The sequence below is a fragment of the Gouania willdenowi genome, chromosome 18 (assembly GCF_900634775.1).
Source record: "Gouania willdenowi chromosome 18, fGouWil2.1, whole genome shotgun sequence".
Lineage (NCBI taxonomy): Eukaryota > Metazoa > Chordata > Actinopteri > Blenniiformes > Gobiesocidae > Gouania > Gouania willdenowi.
In genome coordinates this window covers 27,345,679-27,355,492 of record NC_041061.1, presented here as the reverse complement: position 1 = coordinate 27,355,492, position 9,814 = coordinate 27,345,679, and positions in this window count along the sequence as shown.

Genomic DNA, 9,814 nt, shown 5'->3' with positions numbered 1-9,814 from the left:
CTGGTGCAGTAAGCTCCCGGATGGCTTGCTCTTTTGCAGGATCTGGCCGTATGCCCGTGGCGTCAACTAACTGTCCTAGGAAGTTGAGCTGCTTCTGCCTGAGTTTACACTTTTCCCAGTTGAGCTTGAGGCCAGCTGACTCTACTCTCTCTAAGACTCTCTGAAGATGGAGAGTATGTTCTTCCATATCCTTTCCATACACAACTATATCATCCATATAAACCGAGACACCTTGTAAGCCTTGTAGTATCTCTGACATTTTCCTTTGGAAAATTTCAGGTGCGCTTGTCATCGCAAAAGGCAGCCGCCCAAAACAGTATCTGCCAAATGGGGTGATAAATGTGGTGAGTCGGCTACTCCTGTGCAGAGGAATCTCAAAAAACCCTGAGGCTGCGTCCAGGCTGGAGAACACTGTAGCTCCGCTTAGCTCTGCTGTGATCTCCTCTTTTAATAATAATAATGCATCAATTTTATATAGCGCTTTATCATAGACACTCAAAGACGCTTTTACAGAATTAAGGCATTATTCTTTCACTCCACACTTAGTGGTGGCAAACTACTGTTGTAGCCACAGCTGCCCTGGGGCAGACTGACGGAAGCGAGGCTGCCATAGTGCGCCATTGGACCTTCCGACCACCACCAACACTCACTCACACACTACGTTCATACTAGGCAATGTAGGTGAAGTGCCTTGCCCAAGGACACAATGACAGATACCACTGCGGCGACTGCCACCCCACTGTGGCACCTGGAAATCTCAGTGGTCTCCCATCCAACTACTAACCAGGCCCAGACCTGCTTAGCTTCCAAGATCTAACGGGATCGGGCAATGATAGGCTGGTAGGTAAAATGAATCTTTCTCGATTTACCTGCTCATTTAATTTCTTGAGATCAACACATACACGCACCTTTCCATTCCTTTTGAGTACAGGCACCATGCGGGCGCACCAATCAGTCGGCTGCGTTACCTCCTCTATAATGCCTTTCTCCTCCATGCGGCGTAGCTCTTCCTTGACTTTTGACATCAGTGGTATTGGGACTCTGCGAGCAGTCTGTACAGCATATAGAGAGGGGTCGTCCTTGAGCTGTATTTTCACAGGCTCAGTCATCAATGTGCCATCATCTTCAAAGGCACCATGGACCTCGATCCGTTTCACCAGGCCCATCTTTGCTGCTGTGGATCTACTGAGTGAGTTGTTGACAGATTTTCCTCTAATAACATACACAGGGAAAGAATATGAATTATTTTTATAAGTGGTGTTCGCTTGAAATTGTCCTTGACAGTTTAATTGACCCCCCAGGGCTGGTCAAAGACACACTAGTTGTCATCGATTCTCTCTCTGGAATGAGTGTATTGAAAGTCTCTTCACACATCACACTAGCATCAGCCCCAGTATCAATTTTAAACTTCATAGGTGTTATTCCAACAAGAAGTTGCACTGTCCACTCATCACTTGTGTTTGAATTCACTGATCCCAGGAAGAATTTGCCCTGCTCATCTGTCTCATTTACTTCACTGCTTTGGTCCTGCACTGGCTCTGCCAATGTCCGTTTTTACCACATTTATTGCAAGTAGAATTACGGGTGGGACATCTCTCTATGTCCTTGTGTACTGTTTTTCCACACCGACCACATTTCCTAATGTGCTCTGTATTTCCTCCCTTCTTTACTTCGCGCTGCCATATAGGATTCTTCCTCCTCGCACCTCTTGTACGTTTGCTGTGGCTCCCCCAGCCTCTGCTGCCTGTGCACTAATTTGCATATTCACAGTCTCTGACTGGCGAACAGACTGTATCGTCCGTGCCAAAGTAAGATCAGGCATGAGCTGCAGCTTACGGGACTGCTCTTTATCTCTGATGCCGACCACGATTCGGTCACGGATGTTTTCATCTCTACTTTCCCCAAACTCACAGTGCTCAGATAAATCATAAAGAGCCCTTATAATGCTGGCTCACCGGGCCGCTGTGCTTGCTGGTGAAAAACAGCAGGCTCGTGGATGACGTTTCTCCATGGGAAGAAGTACTCGTCAAATTTCTCCATCACTATCTTATAGTTATTCTGGTGTGATGGGTCAGTAAAAGTAAAGGACTTAAAGATATTTTCCGCCTCACTTCCCATTGCATAAATCAAAGAACAAACTTGTACTTCCCCGGACTTCTTGCTGAGCTCCGTCACCATCCGAGATCTCTCCCTGCCACCCCCTGCTGATGCCCTAGGTGTTATCTGCCCCTCCTCAGCCATAGCCAAAAGCTGCCGCTTTACGCCTCCTCCGCCAGATCTTTAATGGCTTTTTGACACCCTGCTCCTGTGCATCCCATATTGCGCAGCAGGCAAACCATTGAGGACTCGACGAAGCCCCTGCATCCCACTTCAACGGGGCACATGATGGCCTTCCAGCCAGCTCTAGTGGCCTTGGGACAATGCTATCTTGCAGCCCGACAGGATATGCTAGAGGCTTGCATTGCTGGTGCTACAAAGGGGACAGATCTCTTCAGCACCGAACCACTGGTGGAGGTTTCTGGGACAAGGTAGGGTGTCATAGGTGGATCTGATTAGGAAGCTGAGCCTGGCTTGGGGGATCTTCCACAGGTCAGACCATGACAAGGACCTGTCTGTGACACCTTCCCATGACAACCAGCCTCCCTGCCGGCTTTGCGACATTGCTTTGCTCCTGCTCGGTCCTCGTCACTTCTGCCACCACCATGGCTCTCCGCTCTTCTTTGGAGGCCTTTGACCAGAAGCGGGGGGTCTCACTCCTCCCAAGGCCTGCTCATCCCTCCTGGACTCTGCCAACTACCTCACGATGTTTAAGCCTGCTGATTGCCATGTCGACCTCTTCCTGGGCTTTCCACTTCCTCCCTGTTCGTATCTTGGAGCCAGCTGTTCTCACCAGTTGGTCATTGGATTCCCCCAGTTTCAGCACCATCCGAGCCTTCTCTTGCCTGTAACCCAGGCCATTGGATCGCAGTGGTAGTTGTAACGTATTCATGCCGAAGAGGCCTACGTCTGACTGGCATCTCGGCAGTCCCAGCCACTTCCTGATGTATTAGTTAGTCAGCCCATCCATCTTGTCTACCACCGAGGAGAGGACTTCACTAAATCTTCAGAGGCCACATCACCCTTGGGTACAGTATGAACTGGTAACTCCATACTTTGTACTTGCCGGGGAGCTGGCTCTCATTGATCCTGACCAGGCCATCGGCAAGCTGCTTCCTCACTGTTTCCCCCATCTGTCTGTCAGAGAGGTCTTCTGTGTAGGTGCGACCCAGGCTATGGACGGGTTGACTTGCCAGCACTGGGATCTCTTCACCGCCTGCGACAAAGATGGTACAGTCATTTTTTTACCCCTTTCCTGAGGGAAATTATGTAGTGTTACTTCTTTCAGTGCAACACTGAGTTGTTGAAAGTAGCTTGTAAACCTTGTTTGGGAATTACCATTTCTATGTAAACACGAAGCAGAACACATTAATTCCAAATGAAGTCATTCGGAATAAATAATTCCAAAAACATCATGTAACTGTGGCCAGTATGTCAGCCATTTTGTTTTGTTTTTCTCTCCAAAATGTCACTAGCATTACTCACATAGTACAAAAATAATAGGAATAGATAAAGCTCTACTTTGCTCTCTGCACATGCTCTGTGTAACACCTGTTCTGTTGTCCTTAAAAATCTGACCCTCTTCCTCCTCTGTCTGCTGTGAGCTGAACCTTTCATGGCTTCTTCTTGAGCCCAAAGATCTGAATGACTAAATCTGAAGTTCTTCCAGACTGTATCATAGTATGTCTTACATGTCGCTGGGAAAAAGAAAGGCAACAGGCATAAATATGTAAAATAACACCACCACAAACAACAAAACAGATTTTTTCCAGATTAAAGTTACTTACATATAAAGACTCCAGTGTCCACTCCAAATAGGTCTGGACTTGCAATGAGAGTTTCCATCAAATACAAATGGATCTGACAGAGGAACTTGAATCGGTTCACTTTGTTGGATGATTGTCTGGTTTTAACCAAGTAGCGGTTCATGATGTACCGCAGCACGGCAGCTTCAGGTAGCTGAGCTGAGCACCTCACACACAGACGGCGGTGTGTGAAGGGGGCGGTGGCGGTGCATGTCAGAGCTTCCGTAAACAACATTCCGCTCCAGAGAATATTAAGTTGACAACAAACAGGGGCAGTTTTGGCCCGTGGAACACGTTTTTTTTGGGGCATTCTTAGGTAAATTGTGGGACAAATGGCCCTCGCTGATTTCCGACATGGGAATTTATCGTTTATATTGTGGGATGACAAATTTTTACCGGTGAGAATGTTTTTGACGATAAATCATAAACTTTAAAATATCGCACATTCCTAGTGGTGGAGGTAGGATACTGTTACGGCCCTCGCCGTATTATTTAGTGTTTAGTTTGTGCTCTTGTTGTTTGTTGCTGCCTGGGGTGTGTTTCTGTGACAGAGTGAGATGTCTCCCAAAATGGAACAGCTTTGATGATGCTTCCCAGGATTGGCTGCCAGCAGGAGGAGTGGTGGGCTGCCCGGATTGGCTGAGGAGGATGTCACCACTTTCAAAAAGCCAGCGCAACTGTCAGTCGAGGTTTACCAACCTTGACAGCAGCAGCATCACTTTTTGTCCGTCTGAAAAACTCTGTCTCCGAATCCGTTCGTACCTTTGTGATCCCCGTTTGTGAAGTGATTATTTTGGTTAAGCTTGTCACCTGTAGATATATAGTGCACTTTATTTCCTTTCTCATATAGTCTGAGTTCCTGCGTTTTGTGCAGTTTTCCGTTTCTTCTGTTCTTGTTTATTGTATTTTGTACCTGCTGGGCAGGCCTCTTTTTGTTCAGGAATAAATTTGTGATAATTTTTGGAACCTGTTGTCGGTGGTTTTTGGAGAGCGAGTTTTATTTAGATTACATTTTTATGTTACGTCCTGGAGCTCCTAGACCGGGACGTAACACATACACACATTTCCTTTAAACAAACAATGAAAAACAGTATTTAACTGCAATAAATCATTTTCTCACTCTTTTCTTTCAAGCATCAAATAAAGTCTTAAACTTGTATTGAGCTAATCAAAGTGTATAAATCAAACGACATAGAACAGTAAAACATATTTTAAACATCTTTGCTCATATGAAACAGAAGCTAACAACAGAACACGCTACACATGGCACGGGCTCGTCTGCTAACTTACTACTGTTCATAAAACTCTATCGAACTCAAATATCAAAACTACAAAGTCATGAAACTCTTTAATTGTTAGTAACTTATTTCTGACATATAAGCAGTGTTTCTGACAATAAACATACCTGAAAAGAGGAGAAATTATCACAAATGTGATTCAGGTCTGCTTCCTCCATCAGGAGTGTTAGTAGAATGAGGAAAACAGCATGTGTGGGGGTGGAGACAAAACCAATCGATCCCAGAAAGTCTAACTCAAAACACTCAGTGGATCACAGATAAGCATCACTCAATCTCAATTTTAACAATAAAGAGTCAAGTAAATCATGTCTATTTAACACTCTTTTAACACTTTTAATTGTCTTTTAACATTTAACTGGTATTTAAGTATTTAAACTCATGAACTCAGTGTTTTAATCTAAACTGTGTGTGCATTGCTTTTTAACGTCACACATAAGTTGTTCTGCAATTTACAATACATCCCCGACAACATACATACACAAAAATTACAAAAACAAAAAAAACAAAACAAATACATAATAACTCCAGAAATCACACATTTTATAGGAAAATACTGTACACAAAAGGACAAAAGAATGCAAAAAATGTCTAATAACATAAGACAACAACAAACAAACAGAATGACAAAAAACATGTAAATTTACTACAACAACTCTTTGTTCTTTCCACATGCAGCCCTTGGTCTAATTTTCCAAAGTAAACGTACAAAATGGCAGAAAAACACAAAACAAAATCAAGAATACAGTAAAAAAAAAATTTAAACAGTTACAACATTGCAGGAAAATACTGTAAAAGACAAGAGAAACACAGAAAATACTTCAAAAGCTGTACAAAATAACTACAACTTGCACTTTTTGATTATGTAAAGCACATTAAGTTGTCGTGTGTATGAAATGCGCTATACAAATAAATTTTCCTTGCAAAAATGAACCAAACAACAACATTAATACACAAAATGTCTCACATATTGAAAATGACACCACAAATACAAGAAAAACACAAAGAAAAAAAATGACTGCAAACACACAGTACTAACAAACAAGTAAAATCAGAACAGAAATACCCAAAAGTGACTCAAAAAAAAGCAAAATAACAGACAGCACAAGGTGACTTTCTCACCTTGTGCTGTGAGTTTATGGCAATTCCTGGCAGTTATCTGGAGCTGACTGGAACTTCCAGTTGACTCAGCGTTAACGGCAACTTACAGTGACGAAAACTGCCGGAAATCCCACTTTTCATGCAGTGATTTGTCCTCTCGACACACTTTCTTTCTGAAAGCATGTCGACGACTTTAGAGACCAGCTCGACAAGACCCGCCTATCGTTAATTCTGATTGGTTCATTATTGTGTGATGCCTGCCGTGGTTGGTTAGACTTAGGCACAAGGAGACATGGATTGGTCTGGGATTGGTTATCTCGGTCAGTCAATCAGAGTTACTCGAGTTACGGCAAGCCATGAGGATCAAAGTTCATTATCACAAAAAGAATGAAGAGTATTGAATAGGGAAATATAAGTGTGAGAAATGTATTGTGTGACGTGTGGTGTGAGAATACGTCAAATTGCGTGACTGTCACACAAAGCATGATGCTTGACAGCTCTGAACTTGCATTCTCCATTTTGAGCTGTTTTTTCCCTTATTAAAAATAATGTGATTACAGATTTTGGTGTCCACATGGACCTAATGTTAAAAATATTATAAAATGACTTAGAAAGGTATATTGATCATTCTATCACTGTTGAGTGTAGGTGTGGACCCAAATGCAAGGAGAGAAGGAGGCAGAATGCAAGCATACCATTCTCGGAACCAATCCATGTTTATTTCTTCAAAACTTAATCCAAAATGGCAGAACGAAGAAATCAGGGAATGAAATGCAGCAGGACACGAGGAGGGAAGACAATGACATTAACAATAATCTAGCAGTCATACTGTGACCAAGCACTCAGCTAAATAGTGGTGGAGGCCTGATTGGGAATGGACCACACCTGGGTGAAAACATGAGGCAGCTAATCAGTCACCAACCAAGCACAGACATCACTGGGGGGTGGAGCCATAAGCAGAAACACCTGAAACACAGACAAGAGTTAAACTCGAACACAGACCAAACAAAGACTCAGAGCAAAAGTGCTAAACACAAACCAAACAAAACCTGACACATTCAAAACCCAATTAACTAATGTAATCAATTTATTCAGCTATTTATTATTGACTGGTGAAAAAAGGTAACCTATAGAGCAGATAACCCAATCAATACATTTCCATCTGTAAAACTCTTTAAAATATTCAAATTCTACCCCAATTTTAAAGTTAAAAACAAATATATATGTATCTATATATATATCTATATATATATATATGTATAGCATCTCAAACACAAGCAAAAGGTGCATTTACACCGAATGCGACTTCAGCGACTATAGTCGCTTAACTTGCCCGTGATGAGTCGCTTGAACATAGTCACGCTTACTGTTATCTTCATTCCTTCATCTACCTAAGTGGGGAAAAAGTCATTGCCGATTGGAGATCGCGACACAGCATCACTCGAATTTGCCTAAAAACTTCAACATTTTCAACTGCCAGCGACTTAATTGCATGAGTTGCGTAGCTTCAAAGGATTGATTTTGAATATTAGAACAAAACACAACCGTGTGTTTTTAAAAGTATGAATTTTGTAGCAGGGGTGTTTTTGAGCGCATTTTAGCGTAATACCCTGGTCACGATTTTTATCAAATACATATATTTCAAAAATGTATTTGATGTCATATTTGATATCAAAATGTCAACAATGAAGAGACACATCTTCAATAAAACAATTTCTCTAACAAAACAAGTTGGGTCACTTTTAAATCTATTTTAGATGACAAAAAGTGACTAATTAACAGTCAACATTTTGACTTTACAGTTAATGTTGCTGTAAATTGTACATAACACTGTCAATATACATGGAAAAGTATTGTTTAAGGTCTTAAAATGATCCCAGTCCATTCCAAATTTTGGTTAATTTTGTCACTTTTTGTCATCTGACAGCAAAAATAGATTTAAAAGTGATCCAACTTGTTTTGTTTGAGATGTGTCTCGTCATTGTTGACATTTTGATAACAAATATAACATAAATACATGTTTTGAAGTGAATTTACTTGACAATTTAGTGTTTGTGATAAATCGCAACAATCTTTCTCAGGGTGTATCACTAAAATGCTCTAAAAAACACCCCCACAACCACGAGAATCTGTTTCTTACTTCTTATATATCATACTTTGAAAAAAATACAGTTGTGTTTTGTTCTACCAAATAAGACCCTTTGGAGATATGGCTGTTAACTTATTAAATGGTAAGAAATTGTGAAAGAAAAAGGCACAGTGCAAGTTTGAGAACAAAAAAAAAGTGCTTATTTTATAAATATTATGATTGCATTAATAAGCATGACGTATTAAAGGTATGGTATAACGAGACAACCCATATGAGGATCAACATAAAAATGTTAGAATTAGAACTGAAGCAGTTCATAAAACCTGAGCAGAAAGGATAGAAAAAGTTGCGTAATGAGACAAACTATAGATATGTAGTGCAGTAAAATACAATATTTGTCTTTCAAATGTATTGGAGTTAACTTAAGAAGTATCCCCCAAAATAATACTCAAGTATAGTAAAAAAACAAACAAACTCAAAAACACTACTTAAGTACAGTAGATAAGTAAATGTACTTTGTTATCATTACTGTCTGGAACACCATCAAGAACATCTTTCTTCCTGTTGAAAGGGAGTTTCTCCTCTCTATTGTTGCTGCCTAAAATGCCTGTATTTGCGTCAGCTTTTTAACTTATTCAGTGCCAGCCGTTTTTGAGCATTTTGACTGATATTTAAAGACCCACAGAAGATTTTGTACTATTTCTAGCTTGTTTTGTTCTTCTGTAATCAGAAGTTGAATATAGGCAAATTTACACAAATTGCCAGTTTGTGACAAAAAGCTGAGAAAAACAGCTTTTTCTGAAAAAATCTATTAGTGACTTTAAAGCAATTTTCTTTTGCATTAGGGACACCTCAAGATTGGTTTACTTCTATAAAACTACAAAAACAACACTGAGACCGGGCTTTTGATGGCAAAATTATTATTATTTTGATATCTGGGTCAGAGTTGAATGAATTTCTTACTGTATTTTGGCATTCCTCCAAGTCTCTTTCCTGTCAGTCTGCACACTTCCTCCTCATCCCGGCCATGCCGAGTGTCACAGCTTTCTCCGTAAACTTATCAGTTTGCCAAAAAAAACCCTGATTGCCTTTGAATTATTTCATAACAATACAGAAAAGCGCTCAAATTCACAAAAACTTAACAAGATATGGATTATTTCCATCACATTTTAAAGGTTTCTAATGCAGAGAATATCACAGAGAATCAGTTTGTTTAAGTTTTTGAAAAAAAACACAAAAAAATCCTAAAATTAATAAATAGTTCTTTCCTGTGAGAATCTCATCAATGCACTCATGACTTTTGCTACAAACACTTTTGCTGCAGAAGAGTCTCATATGTTCAGCCAACACCAGGGGGCCCAAGCACCAATGTTATTGGCCATTTTAGACTGTACCTGTAATAAAGCTCTGTCAAAGAGCATAATAGT